Consider the following 22027-nt stretch of genomic DNA (forward strand, 5'->3'; position numbering starts at 1 on the left):
GCGTTGAAGTGATTTTAGCACCTAGGGCTTAATTGTGGCTAGGGACCTTGCACCTGGACCAAAGGGTTAGGTCTATATCTAGGAAGAGGATTTATCACTTGGAATCCCTAGAACTCATTACAATTCTATATGAATGCGAGGTTGAGAAGTTATTCAATTTCTCCTTCGGAACATGTATAGAGTTAGCCATGGTTGACCCCATTTATATCGATTGCCATACCTTGTCCTTTACTTGTGCCCTTTTTCTTGTCTTTGTACTTTTGTTATTTCACATCTTGTCACACATATCACTATTCATCTTTCACGTAGGTAAGAAACAATTTATGTGTTTTTATTCCCTACTCCCTGTGGATAAGATACCCCACTCATCTGTTATTTTATTATTTCGACTAACCCGTGCACTTGCGGGACATACGCAAGGGGTGTTGTCAAGTTTTTGGCGCCATTGCTAGGGAGTAGGCATTTAGAGATACTTTGCACTTTGTTTTCTTAGTTATTCATTCATTCATTCTATTTCACATCTTCTTTTCTATTATCGTTCTAATTTGTTCTTTTCTTTGATTATAGAAAAATAATAATTGACATTGCCGAGTAATTTGACACTATCACAGGAATGGTTGAAAATGTGGATCAGAAAGTTCAACTGTTTGCAGTACAGGATTTCACCGTGTTATTTCCCGCAAGAATAGTACATTATTCAATAGCCCATGGAAGAGTCAGTTGAAGAGTACATTGCTAGAATTCAAGGATGAACCTGTGACTTAGATAGTGTGATAGATCAGTTTAAGAGATCTGCATTGGCATCGATGAGTGATTACTTAGAAGAAAGTTTGGAGAGAAATCCTCGCTCAGTTTGATTCGTCATATCATGATCAAAGGCAAGAACTTTTCTCTGTGGGAGTGTCGATGTCTGGAAGGGATATTTGTGGAATGGAAGCATTGATAGCCATTGAAGATTATACAGAAACACATTCACAAGTAGAAGAAGGGGAGAATGAATGTGAACAGAAGGCGAATAATTTTCACGAGATTGACAGGTTGAAGGAGAGCAGGTTACGCCCATCAATTGATGAACCACCAGATCTAGAGCTTAAAACCCTACCATCACATTTGGAGTATGCCTTCTTGATGGAAAAATCTAAACTCCTGGTGATTGTTGCTTCAAACTTGTCTGTGGATCAAAAGGACAAGCTTGTTAGCATGATGAGAAGGCATAAATCAACTATTGCCTGGAAAATTTCAGACATTAAGGGCATAAATCAGTCATTCTACACTCATAAAATCCAATGGGAGATGACTACAAATCTGTGATCCAACCTCAGTGAAGATTAAATCCGAACATGAAGGAAGTTGTGAAGGAAGAGTTGGTGAAGCTCCTAGATGCAGTGATCATCTACCCCATATCTAGACAGTGCATGGGTGAGCCCAACACAAGTGGTTCCGAAAAAAAGGGGGATGACAGTGGTTAGAAATAAAAAGAATGAATTGATTCCAACCAGGACAGTCTCAGGATGGCGAGTTTGCATTGATTATAGAAAGACTAAACGATGCCACTCTAAAAGATCTAGGAAAAATATGAAATAGAATGAATGAATGAATGGCTATGAAGAAAGTGCAAAGTATCTCTAAACGCCTACTCCCTAGCAATGGCGCGAAAAACTTGACAACGCCCCTTGCACGTGTTTGTCAAGTAATAAAATCCCAGGTGACTGGGTATCATATACACATGAAGTAGGGAGTAAAAATACTTAAATTGTTTCTTAACCAAGTGAAGATGAATAATGTTTGTGTTGACAAGATGTAATGTAAACAAGAGTAAAAAAACAAGAGAGAAAAGCACAAGTAAGTGAGAGATAAGGCAATCGATATAAATGGGGTACTCGAGTATTGTTCCGCCTACAACAATCATTTCAAGTGCAAAACTGACTATTATACCACCCAACTAATCCATTAATGAGTCCTGAAAATCCTTCAATACACGGGCCCAAATCTAAGGTCAACCGTGACTAACTCTATACCATGTCCTAGAGGAGAAATCTAACAATCTCAATACCTTGCACTGGGACAGAATCACATGGAGTTCTAGGGATTCCAAGTGATAAACCCTCTTCCTAGAAATAAACCTAACCCTTTGGTCTAGGTGAGAGGTCTCTAGTCACAACTAAGCCCTGGGTGCTAAAATCACTTCAACGCTTCACTCCGTAGCCTCTACAACTAAGCCCCAGCGGAAGGTCATCCCTTACCTATTCACTCTACTATAACCACAAAGAACTCAAGAAAATGGAGGTAGGATAAATCACACCAAAGGGGAAAGGGGACGGTCCACTACCTCTCGACTCACCCTCTCAACCCTCTCCAATCTAGCTTTGTTTAACTCTCGTGGTGTGTCACTCACTCACAAGGGTTACCAAGGTGAACTCTCAACCCTAGCGTCACTCTAAGAGAGTATTCAATCAAACAAGCATTCAATATTGGAACTCAAATAAAACATCAATTAATAAAAGCATAATGGAAGGTTTAATAAAACAAATATATCCTAGGGTTCACAAATTCAAGAACCCACTAGGTTGTTTAGCTCTCCATGGAGGTAGTTGTAATCAACAATGAAATCGAATGTAAAAACAAGTCATCCATAGTAAAACCCCCTCGATAGTCATGATGATGGTGTTGTAGAGAAGCCTCGTCTCCTCCAAAGGTCCTGGCCTAGGACACACCTCGCCAGATCGGTGCCGATGAAAGCTCTCCCAATAAGCTTCTTCCAAGTGGAGCATGATGTCAAAGCCGAAAACCTCTCCAAAAACCCTGCCAATACCTCTCAAAACCCTAGCCGCAACCCCCTCTCAAGTTTGGGAAAGAATGGAGAAAAGAATGCTGAAATTGGGGCTGAATCGCAGCTTAAATAGGGCTGGAATCGGGCATACAGACCTGTGGAATTTCCGCATGGGCATGGATAATTTCCACACGCCTGTGTGGATTCTCTGGAATTCACTTTTTCAGCTGGCTGTAAATAGTACTTACTACAATACCAGCCCAAAACACTCCCGAATCCATGTTTTCATCGAGGTAACATCAACAGGCACATGTCTACGTCGTAGATCACTTTGCTTTTTTCAATAACTAGCCTCATTGGTGAAGATCTTGCTATCAATGCACAAGCCGTGATACTTTAATGTGATTGCCTTTGTGCCCCTCCAAACCGTTGTGCTAGCTTGAATATATTGAGGTTGGCACACATTCTCGCATCTTGATCCCGGCTTATGTCTTCGCGTTTAACCTTGCTCTAGATTTCCTCCAAATAGTGTGCTTACGATCTACATTGGCTTCTTCTTTAACATTTGGCTTCACAACACTATATGCACGAAAGTAACACAAATGCACAAGTATTAGCGGTAAAACGTGATGAAAGTAATGCTCATTATAAGGAAAGAACACTTCGCATTCTTATCACACAAGCACTATTAGTAGGATAAATCACATCAGAAGGGAAAGGGAACTCTCTGCTACCTCTATACTCAACCTCTCGACCCTCTCCAACCTTGCTATGTTTAACCCTCATGGTGTGTCACTTAGCGACAAAGGTTACCAAGATGGTCTCTCAAACCTAGTGTCACTCTAAGGGAGAAATCATTCAATAATAATTCAAGATGAGAACTCAATTAGAGACATCAATTAAGGTAAGCATAATAAAAGGTCAATAAAAGAAAAACGTCCTAGGGTTTACAAAATCCAAGAACCCACTAGGGGTTTAGCTCTCTATGGAGCTAGATAAAATCAATAATGAAATCGAAAGTAAAAACAAGTAATCCATAGGAAAACCCCTTGGTAATCGTATCGATGGTATTGTGGAGTACCTCGCCTTCTCCAAAGGTCCCCTTGTCCGGCCTAGGGCACACTTCGCCGGATTAATGCCGAGGAAACCTCCCCCAATAACCTTCTTCTAAGTGAAGCGCGGTGTCAAATTGGTAGAACTACTCTAAAGAGTTTCCAAAAGATGTAGAAAAGTTGGAGAGAAGGGTGAAAGATTCTTCTTAAAATCAGGCTGAATCGCGGCTTAAATAAGGCTGGAATCGGGCATCCACACACCACTGTGGATTCTCCACACGATCTTGTGGAATTTCCACATGGGCATGGGAGAATTTCCACATGCCCTTATGGATTCTCTGGAAACTTGATTTTCGGTCGGCTGTGAACGGTGGCTGCTACAGTACTTGCTATAGTCCTCCGTCAAAACACTCGCAATTCCACACTTTCATCGAGGCAACATAAATGGGCACACGCTTATGCCGTAGATTGCAACTCTTCTTCAATCAAAGGCCTCATTGGTGAAGATCTTGCTATCAATGCACAAGTCGGGATACCCAAATGTGTCACCTTCTTGCCCCTCCAATTCATTGTAATGACTTGAATACATGGAGGTTGGCACACATTCACGTATCTTAGAGCCCCACTTATGTCTTTGCAGTTTATTCCTTCCAAGATTCCACCAAATAGTGCATTCACAATCTACTTTTTGGCTTCTATTCTTAATACTTAGCTTCACAACCCTATATACACAAAAGAACACAAATACACATGTATTAGTGCTTTAAACCTAATAAAAGTAATGCTCATTGTGGGGAAAGAATACTTCGCATTCTTAACACACAAGCACTTATCATATATATATATATATATATATATATTCAGCACAAATAACACAAGAAATAACACTAATTAGTCCATTAAACATCGAACCTAAGTTTCGAAAAGAGTTTAATGAGCGAGTAGTGCAACAAGTGTCAATCAGGCAAACATTCCTAAAAATCCAAGTAAAAACTAGAGCATGAAAAACATTCATTGTTGAAAATTCTCCTAAACTCAAAAATACAATCATTGCAACAAAGGTGAATCGCCATTGGTTACTTGAGCATGTATGTCAATCAAAATTTATGTAAAGGACATATGTAAAGTGAGGTCCCCCCCACACTTAAAATGGACATTGCCCTCAATGTACACATGCAAGAACAATAAAAAGTATAGCAATAAAAAATATATGTGGGAGTGGGCCATTGAAACAATACTCCCTTAAACTCTTAGTGGTGCATTTGATGGAGCTAAATCCTTGGGAGTTGAGTTCCAACAGGCTATGAAGCACACATGGCCATGTGTAAAATACATTAACCGTGTCTATGACTAATCCTCAATTTCCATACTGACTAGACCATCTGCACGCATATACAAGGGGGTTCAGTGAAGCTCAACAAAAAAAAAAAACAATTTGAGTATATAAAAGTAAAGCCATGAAATACAACTCGAGATAAAAGTAAAAGATAAATTTAGAAGGAAGATCCTTTATAAGGTGTACAAGTCCAAAATAAAATATGGAAATGAAATACAAAAAATAAGAACAAAAGAAACTAAGGACGCATCAAGCATTGGTGTCTGGCTCGATGGCCTCTGCTACTACTGGTGGTGACGATGCTGATGCTGGTGGATCAATCGGTGCCTGAGCTTGTGATGGTGGTGTTGGTGCTGCAAAATAAATAAAGATTGGGCAAGGAAAAGAAAAAGAGAAGCTTACCGACGAAATGAGAATGAAAGACAAGAAAACGGCGGGAAAACTCTCTAAATTGACGATGCGAAGTAGGGAGAGTTCAAGGATGTGTTCTCGAAATCTTTTGGAGTGAAATAATGAAGAAATGCAAATAAGTTTTAAAGAAAATCCAGCATTCTGTGCATCCATAAGGACGCGTGGAAATTACCCACGCCTGTGTGACTCCACAGGGGAGCTCCACACGGGCAGACACACATCCCTATGTGCTCTAGGGTTGGCCTCTAAACACATCCACATGGGCATGTGAAAATTCTCCGACCCACAAGGGCATCCACATGCCCCTATGGCTTCTCTGTCTCACCGAGAATTTCTCTAAGTGTTTCACACGCCCATGTTGAAATTAAACACATGCATGAATCTTCACAGGACCACTCACAGTGGCATTCACACGTCCCTGTGTTTTCTCGGGATGGCGAGGTCTTCTCTGTAGGAAATCACACGAGCGTGTGGAAATTACTTATGCCATGTGTAATGCACAGGGTCAGAAACAGGGGCAGACACATGCCCTTGTATCTTCTTGGGACAAAGCTCTGAACGAATGCAGAGAAACACACACCCTTGTGTCCTCTCGGGATGAGCTCTGAATGAAAACACACGCCCATGTGGAATTTCCACACGGCCAATTGATTTCTCTAAATGACTTAGAAAAATCTGCAGGCCCTGCTGAAAAATTCTGAACATCTATACATACTCAAAGCCTGCCTCTATAATGCAAAATTAACTAGAGAATCATGGAAAACATGCTCAAACGACTAAGAAACTTCGCCACACGGGATTAAGCACATGAAAACACCAATGATCCACAAGAAAAACATAGCAGTGGTATATAAGAATCAAAACACCAACACTCAAGCTCTTATTCATGTAAACATTAAACTAAAAACTTGGAAAATAGTAAAAAGACTTGGGTTGCCTCCCAAGAAGCGCTTGTTTAACGTCACTCAGCTTGACATACCTCTTTACTTACCTTATGGAGACTTGAAAAGAGTATGCTTCTCCAGGCTAGACATTGCATAGCTACTTTCCTTAAACCAAAAATCTATTTGCTTGGGTGGAGCATTTGTTGGAGAGTTTAACCATCTTACCTTTTGCTTCCAAGGAAACAATTTGGGTTGGGAATTGTACAAGCTTAGCATAGGTGGGTCATTAGATGGCTTCAATCTCCTACCGACATCTTCTTTCCAAATCCTACCCACATCTAAGAATAAGTGGACACTAATGTGTTAGTGTATTTTTATTGAGCTTAATTGTTAGTTTCACTCTTATCTTGGAAACATCTTATTTTCTCACCTTACCCTAATTGTGGAGCCACTTATACTTACAAGAAAACTTTAGCTCAATGACCATGATTATTCTTTGTTTTTGTAAAAAAAAACTGGAAAGTAAGATTCGTTGTGGGATACCCTACCGGTTCTTTGTAAATACTTCATAAAAATATGGTAGAAAGAGCTATCACCTTAGAAGTGTGAAAGCTACTCTTGATTAGTCAAATTTTGGGCATTACAAGTGTACATTTGATGACTTACCAAGAGAAAGGGCTACCTCTAGGGTGTATGAAGCTACTACCCTTTTAGTATAGTGTGAAATAAGGTCATTCCTAGCTAAGTTGATCCAACATTGCATTGGGCACATAAATTAGGGTAATCACACACATACTCGCAGAGTACAAGGTGAGAGTGAAACTTATCATTTTTTATCAGCTAAACACACACTGACAACTAGTTTCTTATTCCACTTTTGAAATTCCTATATTATTGAAATTAGAGGTCATGCACTCATCTTCTTTCTTATGTGTTGATGTGTTTTTCTTGAGGGCAAGCAAATGTTCAAGTGTGGGGGTATTTGATGAGTGTATTCCATATATATATATTAATATTATTTTCATGTATTTATCTTGTCTTTAAATGTTTATTTATTGTGATTCAGTGCTTGTATAGGTATTATTGTGTATTTGTGTAGGAAAAAAGTATCCTGTGCAAAGAACAGGATTCGGCACAATTACAGTGCAAAAAGATGTGAAATTACAATGTTACAAGTGAAGCACTGTCTGAGCATGACCGTGTTTCTCCACCTGATTGTTCCAAGTAATTTTTGCAGCAGGCAAAGCACTGTTACATTTACTATAACATTTACTATAGCACAAATCTGGAGAAGAAGCTTGGTTTGTGTGCTCCTAGCACAATCAAGCTTGACAATAAAGCAAGGGCATACCTGTGCTGGAATTCTATGGTTCAATTGTTTGGATAATCTAGTGATAATCAGTGGGAGGAGCATACCCATGCTTAGGATGTGTCGAGCCCGAAAACTTCTTTTAAGTCAGATTTAGGGAACTCTTTGGAGGATCTTCTCTTGATCTTCATCTTCAATCTTCTTGGGGGCAGCTGCCAAGCTTTTTACTTTCACTTTCATAGGGCAGGAGTGGAGATATGGTAGAAGATCACGAGTGCAGTAGAGCTAAGCCGATGAAACATCACGGAAGCATCATCGGTGTGGTTGAGAAGCAAATATGGGAGTCTTTCATGGCTTTATTACCTTTTGTTTTCTTTAGTCTTTCATGGATTTGTTAAACTATGAGGGGCTAGCCACTCTCTTGTTCCCCAGATCTATGAACTTGGATGTTTATGTGGTTTGATGATTTACTAGCTTTTAATATATCTATGGATTTCTAGTGGTTTCTTTTGTTTTATCATGTGTTTGCGTAACTTGATGTGTTTGATTTGCACAGTTTCTTAGGTAATCTAGTTATCTTAGCAAAACATGGTGTATTTGAGAACCTATATGCAACATTTCTCTTGAGCACACACAAGTACCTTAGGATATACCTGGTAGTTATTAGACGCAAGTCTATTGCACATTTCTCCAAGGGGATTATTCCAGGGTACTGCTCTATCTCTCTGTATCTCACCTAGTTCCATTCCAGCACTTACCCGTAGTCTTTCTTCCCCTTTGGGATCTAGTTTTAACCCTTTTTACCAACCATCATTGATCGGTTAGAAATTAGAAGATAAATTAGTACTTTGAGTTTACTCCCTGTCGTTCGACAACCCTAACCTTCATAGGTAGCACTGTATTACTTGTGTGCGATTCATGCACTTGTAGAGAACACATCAATTCGGCATAAGTACAATGTGAAAAGAGGTCAAATCATATTGTTACAGGGTGAAGCATGGTCTTAGCACGGGCCTGCTCCCTCCACATGAAAATCTTTGATATTACGCGTACTGTAGCAATGTAGCAAATCACTGCAGAACATGTCTGAGGAAGTAGCATTGTTTTAGTGCTCCTTTCATGTGCGTGCTCAATGGAAAGCACGGGCATGCTCTTTGAAAAGCACGGGTGTGCTATTGATTTTCTAATTTAGTTGCCCAGACTTTCAAGAGAAATCCATTGGGTAAAAGCACGGTCTAATCACAATCGTGATCACCACGAAAAGTACTTTTCAACCCATATCTAAGTTATTCGCAAGGGCATCTTCTTCTTCTTCTTCTTAAGGGATGGTTGTCAAGTTCTTTTCCTTCACATTTCTGGGGTTGGAGTAAAGCTATGATACAAGAGCTCAAGTGGAGCAGAGCTTAGCCGGCGAGACTTCATCGAAGCACCGTCAGAGCGGTTGAGATGGAAAGAGGGGAGCCATTTATGGCTTCTATTTCTTTTATTTTCCTTTGTCTTGTATTGATTTGTAAAACTATGAAGGGCTAATTATTCTTTGGTACCTAGATTTATGAACTTGGATGTTTATGTGTTATGTTGATCCACTTGTGTTTAATGTCTATGGAGTTCTAATGTATTCTTGTGTGTTTTAATGTGTTTACATAACTTGACATGCTTGATTTGCGTAGATGCTTGTGTAAAACTTGATTTGTGTGAATTGACGCAGCTGTGTAATTGCCTAGCATAGTTGCAAAACTCAACGTGTTTGAAGCCCGTAGTTACACTTGTAGCCCTTGATGTAATTGAGAGCTGTAGATGCAACATTGCTTTTAATCACCTGCAAGAATCATAGGATGTACTTGGTAGACCTTAGAAGCAAGTGCATACACATTTCTCCCGGTGATTAGTCTGAGGCACTGCTCTATCTTTGTGTTTCTCACTTAGTTCATTTTCAACCCTTACTTGTCATCTTTCCCCCTTTTAGGATATTTAGTTATCATCTTACCCTGAATTAGTGATCTGGATCGACATTAGAAGATCAACTAGTACTAGGAGTCAAGTCCTTATGGTTCGACAACCCTACCCTACACGGGGAAACCACTGTATTACTTGTAAAAATCCATACACTTTCAGAGAGTACATAAATGTTGAACTTATCCTTCAAATAAAATAAAGATTAACTGACTTGGACAAAATTAGAAAGTTATGACTGATTCAGTTTAGCTGCATTTATAAACTCATGTGTTTGATTGAACATTTAGAACGATGACAAAAATCAAGCTGCTAACCTGTCATTCATTTTGAATTTTAAAATTTGTACTTCATCAAAAAGGTTGATGTTAAACTTAGCTTTGAAATAATATAAAAATCAAATCAATTGGATCAAATTACAAAGTTATGGCTGAGTCAGTGTAGTTGCATCAATAAACTCATCTATAGCTACAACAATCAAACCAGTGACAAAAATCAGACTACTAACATGTCATTCGTTTAAAATTTCAAAAGTTTTTCCTCCAAAAAAGAGATAGACGTTGAACTTAGATTTCAAATAAAACAATAATCAACATAATTTGACAATAAATTAAAAAGGTATAACTAATTGAACATAGCTACATCTATAAACCCATGTGTAGCTACAGTAATTAGACTGGTAATAAAAATCTGATTGGTAACATGCCCTTTATTTTGAATTTAAAAATTTTTCCTTCAAACAAAAAAGAGATGTTCAACTTAGCTTCGAAATAAAATCAAAATAAAGTCAATTGGATAGAAAATTTGAAAGTAATGACTGATTCAGTGAAGTTGCACCTATAAACTCATGTGTAGTTAAAACAATCTGACCGTAACAAAAATCAGATTTCTAATCTGCTATTCATTTTGAATTTTAAAATTTGTACTTCATAGAAAAGATAGATGTTGAACTTAGGTTTTAAATATAAAAATCAACTCAATTGGACAAAATTAGGAAGTTATTACCTATTCAGCCTAGCGCCATCTTTAAACTCATTTTTAGCTGCAACAATCAGACCAGTAACAAAAATCGTATTGCTAACCTATCATTCATCTACAAAATTTAAAATTTTTTCTTCACCAAAAAGATAGATGTTTAACTTAGTTTTCAAACAAAATAAAAATCAACTCAATTGATAATAAATTAGAAAGTTATCACAGATTCCATGTAGAAGCATCTATACACTCATGTGTAGCGGCATCAACAAAATCGGTTACACAAATCAGATTACTAACCTATCATTCATTTTGAATTTTAAAATCTTTCTTCCATCAAAAAGGTAGATGTTCAAGTTAGATTTGAAATAAAGGAAAAATTAGAAAGTTATGACTGATTCAACATAGCAACATTTATAAACTATTGTGTAGCTAAAACAATCAGACCAGTGACAAAAATCAGACTATTAACTTATCATTCATTTAGAATTTTAAGATTTGCCATACATGAAAATGATAGACGTTGATGTTAGATTTCAAATAAAATAAAAAACAACTCAATTGGATAATAAATTAGAAGGTTATGATAGATTCACCATAGCTACATCTATAAACTCATGTGTAGCCATAAAGAATCAGACCTGTGACACAAATCAAATTGTTAATCTATCACTCATTTTAAATTTCAAAATTCATCATTTAGCCAAAAAATAGAAATATTGAAGTTTTCTTTCAAATAAAAGAAAATTCAATTCAATTAGATAATAAATTAGAAAATTATGACTAATTATGCTTAGGTACATCTGTAAAATCTTGCGTGGATATAATAATAAGACCAGTAACAAAAATCAGATTGTTAACTTGTCATTCATTTAAAATTTGAAAATTTGTTTGTATTAAAAAGATAGATATTGAACTTAGATTTCAAATAAAACTAAAATCAACTAAATTGGAAAATAAATTTGAAGGTTATGATTGATTTAGCATAGCTACATCTATAAACTCATGTATATCTACAACAATCAAGCCGTTGACAAAAATCGGATTGCTAACTTGTGATTCATTTAGAATTTCAAATTTTGTTTTGCAACAAAAAGATAGATATTGAACTTAGCTTTCAAATAAAAGAAGAATCACATCAATTGGACAATAAATTAGAAATTTATAATTGATTTAGTGTAGCTACATTTATAAACTCATGTATAGCTACGACAATCAGACCGGTGACATGAAGCAAGTTGCTAACCCATAATTCATTTTTAATTTCAAACTTTGTCCTTCACTGAAAAGATATATGTAGAACTTTGTTTTGAAATTAAATTAAAATCAACTCTATTGGATAATAAATTAGAAAGAGATGACTAATTCAGCGTATCTGCATGTGTAAATAGATGTGTAGCTACAACAATCAGACCGGTGACACAAATCAAATTTCTAACCTGTCATTCATTTTGAATTTTAAAATTTCTCCTCCATCAAAAAGATAGATGTTCAACTTAGCATCCAAATACAATAAGAATCATGTCTATTTTACATTAAATTAGTAAGTTATGGCTGATTCAGTATAGCTGCATTAATAAACTCAAGTGTGCCTAAAACAATTAGCTTGGTGACAAAAATCAAATTGCAAATCTGTCATTCATTTTGATTTTTAAAATTTGTACCTGATCAAAAAAATAGATATTGAACTTATCTATCATATAAAATAAAAAATAACTCAATTGGACAAAATGAGAAAGATATGACTAATTCAGTGTAGCTCGATCTATAAACTCATCTATAGCTACAACAATTAGGCAGTTGACAAAAATTAGATTACTAACCTATCATTCATTTTGAATTTTAAAAAAATTTTGTCCTCTATTATAAAGATAGATGTTCTACTTAGCTTTGAAATAAAATAAAATTCAACTCAGTTGGACAATAAATTAGAAAGTTATGACAGATTCAATGTAGTTGGATCTATAAACTCATGTATAGCTACAACAATTGGACTAGTGAAAAAAAATCTAATTACTAACTTGTCATTCATTTTGAATTTAAACATTTGTCCTCCATTAGAAAGATATATGTTGAATTTAGCCTTCAAATGAAGTAAAAATCAACTTAATTGAATGATAAATTAGAAATTTATGACTAATTCAGCGTAGTTACAACTATAATCTCATGTGTATATACAACAACAAAATCACTAACAAAATTGAGATGGCTAACTTATCATTCATTTAGAATTTCAAAAAATTTTTTACATTCAAAATATAAATGTTGAGTATAGCTTTTGAGTAAAACAAAAATTAACTTAATAAATTAGAAAGTTATGAGTGATTCAGCGTAGTTACATCTATAAACTCATGTGTATAGTTAAAACAACTAGATTGGGGACAAAACTTAGATTATTAACTTTTCATTCATTTAAAATTTCAAAATATTTTTCTATGAAAAGGATATATGTTGAACTTAACTTTTAAATAAAATAAAAATCATCTTAATTACGCAACAAATGAGAAAGTCATGAGTGATTTAGTGAATCTGCATCTATAAACACATCTACAATAATCAAACTAGTGACACAAATCAGATTGCTAAACTCTCATTTATTTTGAATTTCAAAATTTGTCCTCCATTGAAAACATAGATGTTGAACATAGTATTCAAATAAAATAAAAATCAACTCCATCAGATAATAAATTAGAAAGTTATATCTAATTCATCATAGCTGCATGTATAACAGTTGCGTAGCTACAACAACCAGACTTGTGACACAAATAAGATTGCTAACCTGTCATTCATTTTAAATTTGAAATTTTATTCTCCATTGATAAGATAGATGTTGAACTTAACTTCTAAATAAAATAAAAATCAAGTCAATTGGACGATAAATTAGAATGTTATGACTGACAATGTAGCTACATCTATAAACTCTTGTGTAGCTAGAACATTAAGACCGGTGACAAAAATTAGATTGCTATTCACTTTGAATTTCCAAATTTGTACTTTATCAAAAAGATTGATGTTGAAATTAGCTTTCAAGTAAAATAAAAATCAACCTAATTGGATAAAATTAGAAAGTTATGACTGATTCAGCGTGCCACATCAATAAACTCATCTATAGCTACAATAATTAGACAAGTGACAAAAATTAGGTTGCTAACTTGTCATTCATTTAGAATTTTAAAATATGTCATGCATTAAAAACAAAGATGTTGAACTTAGATTTCAAACAAAATAAAAATTAATATAATTGGACAATAAATTAGAAAGTTATGATAGACACAACGTAGCTGCGTCTATAAACTCATGGGTAGCTAGGATAGTAATAATGGTGACACAAAATAGATTGCTAACATATCATTCATTTTGTATTTTAAAATTTATCAACAATCAAAAAGTTACATGTTCAACTTAGCTTTCAAATAAAATAAAAATCACTTCAATTGGATAATAAATTAGAAAGTTATGACTGATTCAGTATAGCAACATCAATAAACTCATGTGTAGTTAAAACAATCAGAACGCTGACACAAATCAAATTGCTATCCTATCATTAATTTAGAACTCCAAAATTTGACATGCACAGAAAAGAAAGATGTTGAACTTAGATTTCAAATAAAATAAAAATCAACTCAATTGCGTAATAAATTAGAAGATTATTGCTGATTCAGCGTAGCTGCATCTATAAACTCATGTGTAGCTACAACAATCAGGTTAATGACACAAATTTTGATTGGTAACCTGTCATTCATTTTGAATTTTAAAATTTGTCCTTAAAAATTAAAAGATGTATTTTTAAATTAACTTCCAAATAAAATCAAAATAGAATCAATCAGACAGTAAATGAGAAAGTGATGACTAACTCAGCGGAATTGCATCTACAAACTCATGTGTAGCAACAACTATCCGACCAGTGACAAAAGCCTGATTGCTAATATGTCATTCATTTTGAATTTTAAAATATGTACGTCATTGAAAAGATAAATGTTGAACTTAGCTTTCAAATAAAATAAAAATCAACTTAGTTGGGCAAAATTAGAATGTTATGACTGATTCAGAGTAGCTGCATCTATAAACTCATCTATAGCTACAACAATCAGTCAAGTGACAAAAATCATATTACTAACCTATCATTCATTTAGAATTTAAAATTTTTTTCATCATCAAAAAGATAGTTGTTGAACTTATATTTGAAATAAAATAGAACTCAACTCAATTGGAAAATAAATTATAAAGTTATGATAGATTTAGCGTAGCTGAATCGATAAACTCATCGGTAACAACATCAATAAAACTAGTGAGAAAAATCAGATTGCTAACCTGTCATTCATTTTGAATTTTAAAATTTATGCTCCGTCAAAAACATCAATGTTCAACTTAGATTTTAAATAAAATAAAAATGAACTTAATTGGATAATAAATTTGAATGTTATGGCTGATAAAGCATAGCTACATTTATAAACTCATGTGTAGCTATGAGATTAGATTAAATCAGATTGCAAACTTATCATTCATTTAGAATTTTAAAATTTGTAATGCATGAGAAAGAAATATGTTGAAGTTAGATTTCAAATAAAATAAAACACAACTCAATTGGACAATAAATTAGACGGTCATGACTTATTCAGCATAGGTGCATCTATAAACTCATGTGTAGCTACAAGAATCAGACCTGTGACACAAATTAGATTGTTAACCTATTATTCATTTTGAATTTCAAAATTTGTCATATTTGGAAAAGATAGATGTTGAAGTTAGCTTTGATATAAAATAAAAATAAACTCAATTGGAAAATAAATTAGAAAATTATGACTAATTCAGTTTAGCTACATCTATAAACACATGTCTAGATACAACAATAAAACCGGTGACAAAAATTAGATTTCTAACTTGTCATTTATTTAGAATTTAAAAATTTGTTTTGTATCAAAAATATAGATGTTGATCTTACTTTTCAAATAAGAGAAATATACTCAATTGGACAATAAATTAGAAAGTTATGACTGATTCAACATAGCTACATCTATAAACTTATGTATAGTTGCAACAATCAGACTTGTGAAACAAATCAGGTTGCTAACTTATTATTCGTTAGAATTTCAAGACTTTTTTGCATTGAAAAGATAAATGTCAAATTTAGCTTTCAAATAAAAGAAGAATCAACTCAATTGGATAAGAATAAGAATGTTATGATTAATTCACCGTAGCTACATCTATAAACTTATGTATATCTACAACAATCAGACCATCAGCACAAATCAGATTGCTAACCTCTAATTCATTTTTAATTTCAAAAGTTTTTTCTCCATTCAAAAGATAGATGTTGAATTTAGTTTTCAAATAAAATAAAAATCAACTCGATTAGAAATTAAATTAAAAACTTATTACTGATTCATTGTAGTTGCATGTACAAATAGATATGTCACTACAACAATTAAACGGTGACAAAAATTAAATGCTAACTTGTCATTCATTTTAAATTTTAAAATTTATCCTCCATAAAAAGACATATGATCAATTTCTCATCCAAATCCAATAAAAATAAAGTCAATTAGACATTAAACTAGTAAATTATTACTGATTCAGCGTAGCTACATCTATAAACTCATGTGTAGCTAGAACAACTAGACTGGTGCAAAAATCAGATTGCTAATCTATCATTCATTTTAAAATTTAAAATTTTTACTTTAATGAAAAGATATAGGTTCAACTTAGCTTTCAAATAAAATAAAATCATCTCAATTGGATAAAATTAGAACTTTTTTGACTGAGTCAGCATAGCTGCATCTATAAACTCATCTGATTGCTTGCCTATCATTCATTTTGAATTTTGAAAATTTGTCCTACATAAAAAGATAGATGTTCAACAAAGCTTCCAAATAAAATTAAAATCATGACAATTGGTTAGTAAATTAGAAAGTTATAATTGATTCAACGGAGTTGATTCTATAAACTCATTTGCAGCTAGAACAATTTGACCGGTAACAAAAATCAGATTGTTGATTTGTCATTCATTTTGAATTTTAAAATTTGTATTTCATTAAAAAGATAAATGTTGAACTTCACTTTCAAATAAAATAAAAATCAACCCAGTTGAACAATAAATTAGGAAGCTGTGACAAATTTAGTGTAGCTGCATTAATAAAAATGTGTAGCAACATTAATAAAAATGGTGACACAAATAAGATTGCGAACCTATCATTTATTTTTAATTTTAAAATTTATGCTCCACCAAAAAAATAGATGTTCAACTTACATTTTGAATAAAATAAAAATAAACTTATTTGAATAACAAATTTGAAAGTTATGACTGATTTAGTATAGCCACATCTATAAACTCTTGTTTAGCTTCAACAATTAGACCGATGAAATAAATCACATTGAAAACTTATCATTAATTTAGAATTTTAAAATTTTTCATGCATTGGAAAGATAGATGGTGAACCTAGCTTTCAAATAAAATAAAAATCATCTTAATTGGACAATAAATTAGAAAATTATAACTAATTGAACTTAGCTACATCTATAAACTCATATGTAGATACAACAATAAGATTGGTTTCAAACATCAGATTGCTAACTTCTCACTCATTTAGAATTTAAAAATTTGTTTTGCATCACAAATATAGATGTTGCACTTAGCTTTTAAATAAAACCAAAATCAACTCTATTGGACAATAAATTATAAATTTATGTCTGATTTAGCGTAGCTACATCTATAAACTCATGTATAGCTACAACAATCAGACTTGTGACACAAATCAGATTGCTAACTTGTCATTCATTTAGAATTTTAAAATTTATCTTGCAATAAAAAGATAGATGTCGAATTTAGCTTTCAAATAAAATAAGAATTAACTTAATTGGACAATAAATTAGAAAGTTTTGATTTCTTTAGCATAGCTACATCTATAAACTCATGTATAGCTACAATAATCAAATTACTAACAAAAAAATCAGAATGCTAATCTCTAATTCATTTTGAATTTTAAAATTTTGCCTCCATTGAAAAGATAGATATTGAACTTAGTTTTCATATAAAATAAAAAAAAAACTCCATCAGACAATAAACTAGATAGTTATGTCCGATTCAGCGTAGCTGATGTATAAACAGATATGTAGCTACAACAATCAGAGCTGTAACAAAAATTAGATTGCTAACCTGTCATTCAATTTTCAATTTTAAAATTTGTTCTCCATCGATAAGATATAAGTTGAACTTAGCTTCCAAATAAAATAAAAATCAAGTTAATTAGACAATAAATTAGAAAGTTATGACCAATTCAACGTAGCTGCATCTATAAACTCATGTCTAGCTGGAACATTCAGGTCGGTCTGAAAAATCAGATTGCTACCATAACATTCATTTTAAATTTCAAAATTTGTGCTTCATCAAAAAGATTGATGTTGAACTTAGCTTTCAAATAAAATATAAATCAACTCAAATAGGAAAAATTAGAAAGTTATGACTTATTCAATGTAGCTGAATTACTAAACTCATCTTTAGCTACAACAATCATACTGGTGAGAAAAATCAGAATGCTAACCTATCATTCATTTAGAATTTCGAAATTTATAATGTACTAAAATAGATAGATGTTGAGCTTAGCATTGACATAAAACAAAATCAACGTAATTGGACAATAAATTAGAAAGTTATGATAGATACATTGTAGATGCATCTATTAACACACGTGTAGCTACAACAATAAGAATGTTGATACAAATCTGACTACTAATCTATTATTCATTTTGAATATAAAAATTTTTCCTTCCTAAAAAAAATAGATATTGATCTTAGCTTTGAATTAAAAAAAATCAACTCAGTTGGACAATAAATTAGGCTGGTATGAATGATTCAGCGTGGCAACATTTAGAAATCCATGTGTAGCTATAATAATATAATTTGTGACACAAATCAGATTAGTGTCTTGTCATTCATTTTAAATTTCAAAATATACACTAAATTAAAAAGATAGATTTTGAACTTAGCTTTTATGTAAAATAAAAATCAACTCAATTGGACAATAAATTTGAATGTTATGATTGATTCACCATAATTACATCTATAAACTCATGTATAGCCACAACAATAAGACTGATGAAAAAAATCAGATTGCTAACCTTAAATTCATTCTAAATTTCAAAATTTATTCTCTATCAAAATGATAGATGTTGAAGATAGCTTTCAAATAAAATAAAAATTAACACAGTTGGACAATAAATTAGAAAGTTATGACTGATTCAGCGTAGCTGCATCTATAAACTCATGTGTGGCTACAACAACCAGAGCCATGATACTAATAAGATCACTAAAGTGCCTTTTTTTAAATTTCAAAATTTGTAAAAGATAGATGTTGAATTGATTATAAGATTTTCTAAAAGTTGCTAGTCCTTGGCAACAGCGCCAAAAACTTGATGTGTTCTCTGTAAGTGCACGGATCGTATACAAGTAATACAATGGCACCCAGTGAGAGGTAGGGTTGTCGAACCATAGGGACTAGACTCAAAGTAATGGCTTATCACTGATCTCTATTTCAATTCAAATGAGGATTAGATTAACAAAAACAAATAAAGTTGTAAAAGGGTAATAGGAAAAGAATAGGTGAAGATAACAGGTAGATTGGATCGAGTGTGTCAACAACTAGAGAACAGCACCCCGGGATGATTCCTATGCACTTAGTAATGCTCGCTCGCTCTCTTGATTTACTAGGTACATTCTATAGTTCTAGTGTGTGCTCAAGAGCAATGTTGCAACTATGGTTCTCAACTGCACCGAGTTTTGCAAAGATAAATATGGGTTCATGCTCACCAAAATTTGCCATTACCTAGGGCAATAACAACTGTGACAATCTACCATCAAGTTTTACCTGAACAACCAAGCAGATCAAATACATTAAGTTTTGTAAACACAAGATTTAACACAAGAACTAAAAGAACTACATAAATAGAGAAATCAAAGTATTCACAGCATACAAAGTGTTATAGTTCCCACCCCGGGCACCGTGGCCAGCTTGTCCCACATGGGTGTGTACAACATGGAGAAACCAACAATAGATTTAAAGAAAGAAGACATGACTCCCTTCTCTTTAAGATTCACCTCCAATGTTGAGCTCTAGGTGCTTTTACCACTTCCCTAGTGCCTCCAACTCGCCCTTTGTTTCCTTAGAAAGTCTTGTGAAGTCTGATCTTTGCTCTAATCAATGTCTTCACAATAGAGAAGAAGATCCCTGAACAAAGATGATAGAGAAACCCTAGAAACTAGAGTTAAAAAGATAGATCTTGGGCGTGACACGATCACATCATGAGTGTGTCAGGACCGTTTTATGTTGGGGAAGTTTTGAGTGAAATGGTCAAGTGCTTGCCTGGAAAATTCAGTAGGATGGACAAGATCATGTCCCAACCATGCAGTGGTAGATTACGATCATGTCAGGGGCACCCAACGTGTGTCTCTTCCTCTTGAATCAAATCATCTTCGGACTGGGTTTTTCAACAGCAACGACACAATCGTGTCAGGACCATGTTGAGCTTGAAAACACCCTCCTTCATGGATTTCTCACTTAAACATACACCAGGCTGAAACATTCAGTGGAAGGGCACGAGCGGGTTCCACCCGTGTCCAGCTTGGACATTTAGCACTTACAAAGCATTTTTCCTATTTTCTTCCCGATTTCACTCTAAGTTGCATCGAGCCACCTATTCTTGCACAAACAACAGTAATACCAAGAATAGCACCACATATGCACAAATGTATTCTTGAGAACAAATGAAATGATGGATTTAGGGTTTGAAAACATGTATATAAAGTGCACTCATTAGTTGACCTATCGAAGGAATCCCTTGGTCCAAAACTCCAATTGCATGATAGTTCTAGGATCCTTCTCACTTTGGTAACCCTAAGGGGATCCACATCCGTAACCATCTTCATCTCTGGATTTCTACCCCTAATTTTTCTTGACTGTAGACACTTATTTAGAGTTCTTTTTTTTCATTGTAGTTTAAAACACAATCACTCGAATCTGTAGGCTAGACATGCGAAAAGGAAGTAAGTGTATCTTCTCTCACTCTAGGGATATGATCCTCTCATGCTTGCGCGAGAGATATTACTTAATAACCCCATGCACTTGCAGGGCTTAATCAAGTTGTTGGCACCATTGCCAGGGACCCACAAGGAATACTCAAAAACTTGGAACTTGTTGATTTGACCATTGTTTCCTTTATTTGCTTCTTTTATTCTTGTTTATTTTCATTGTACATATATCTTCATTTCTTTACTTTCATTTCCTTTTCTTTCTCCCTTTTTCAAATCTTAATTGTTGGTTTTAAATATTGTGCAAGGTACCCACCTTATGACACGTGCAAATCAAGCAAACTTGGTAGAGCCCGACAACGAGATTGAGAGGACCTTACATCAAATGTTAAGGGAAGGAGTAGAGAGTTCAACACAATAAGACATTTACGTCGAGCATAGCGAGCCTTTAGTTTTGGCTGAGCAAAGAAAGATACTATTAGATTATGAGAGGCCACCGTTTACTGGTGAGGAATTTAGTGTGCAAGCCTGACGGTACCAGCAAACAACTTTGAAATTAAAGCAAGCATAATTGGGATGATTTAGAATTCATTTTAGTATAATGGGTTAGCTGATGAAGACCCACATGCTTACTTATCCCGCTTCCTCCAGATTTGTTCCACCTTCAAAGGTCAAATAGGTCTCGGATGATGCCATCATATTGAGATTATTCCCATTCAATTTAAGAGAAGTAGCGTATAGATGATTCACTTCCTTGGCCCTCGGATCTATCACTACATGGAAAGAGATGGTGGAAAAGTTTCTTGCTAGGTATTTCCTGCCAAGCAAGGCAGCCAGACTGAGACAAGATATTTCTACTTTCAGGCAAGGTGATTCAAAGACACTCTTCGAAGCGCATGAAAGGTTCAAGGATATTTTGAGGAGATTCCCTCACCATGGTTTCTCCTCATGGATGAGAATACGAATGCTATGTAACAAACTGAACTATATGACTAGATAGCTCATCAATGCGGTAGTGGGTGGTTCTTTGAGCAATAAGTATCTTAAAGACAATGAAAAACAGATTGAGGATATGGCAAGCAATAAGTGCCATTGGAGTACTCTCCAAAAGCCACCAAGGGCAGTAGGCATTTATGAGGTGAATGACAATGCTGTACTGGCAGTAAAGATTAAAGCCTTGACCAAGATGTTTGATCAGTTTTTGATGGGGTCGAGCTCAAATTCTGGAGCTATCCTTTCTTGTGAGATGTGTGATGCAGGATATGCAACCGCATAGTACCCAATTTCAATTGCTTTAGTGGCCCCAATGGAGACAG

General features: G+C 34.2%; 1 non-coding gene across 1 annotated transcript; it reads right to left on the reverse strand.

Moving 5' to 3' along the window:
* Positions 1-21546: 21546 nt before the first annotated feature.
* Positions 21547-21653, reverse strand: LOC120267462. The gene has a single exon (XR_005538466.1). It is a non-coding gene; the product is annotated as a small nucleolar RNA R71 (small nucleolar RNA).
* Between the last annotated feature and the right edge of the window lie 374 nt (positions 21654-22027).

This window comes from Dioscorea cayenensis, chromosome 1, assembly GCF_009730915.1.
Source record: "Dioscorea cayenensis subsp. rotundata cultivar TDr96_F1 chromosome 1, TDr96_F1_v2_PseudoChromosome.rev07_lg8_w22 25.fasta, whole genome shotgun sequence".
Classification (NCBI taxonomy): domain Eukaryota; kingdom Viridiplantae; phylum Streptophyta; class Magnoliopsida; order Dioscoreales; family Dioscoreaceae; genus Dioscorea; species Dioscorea cayenensis.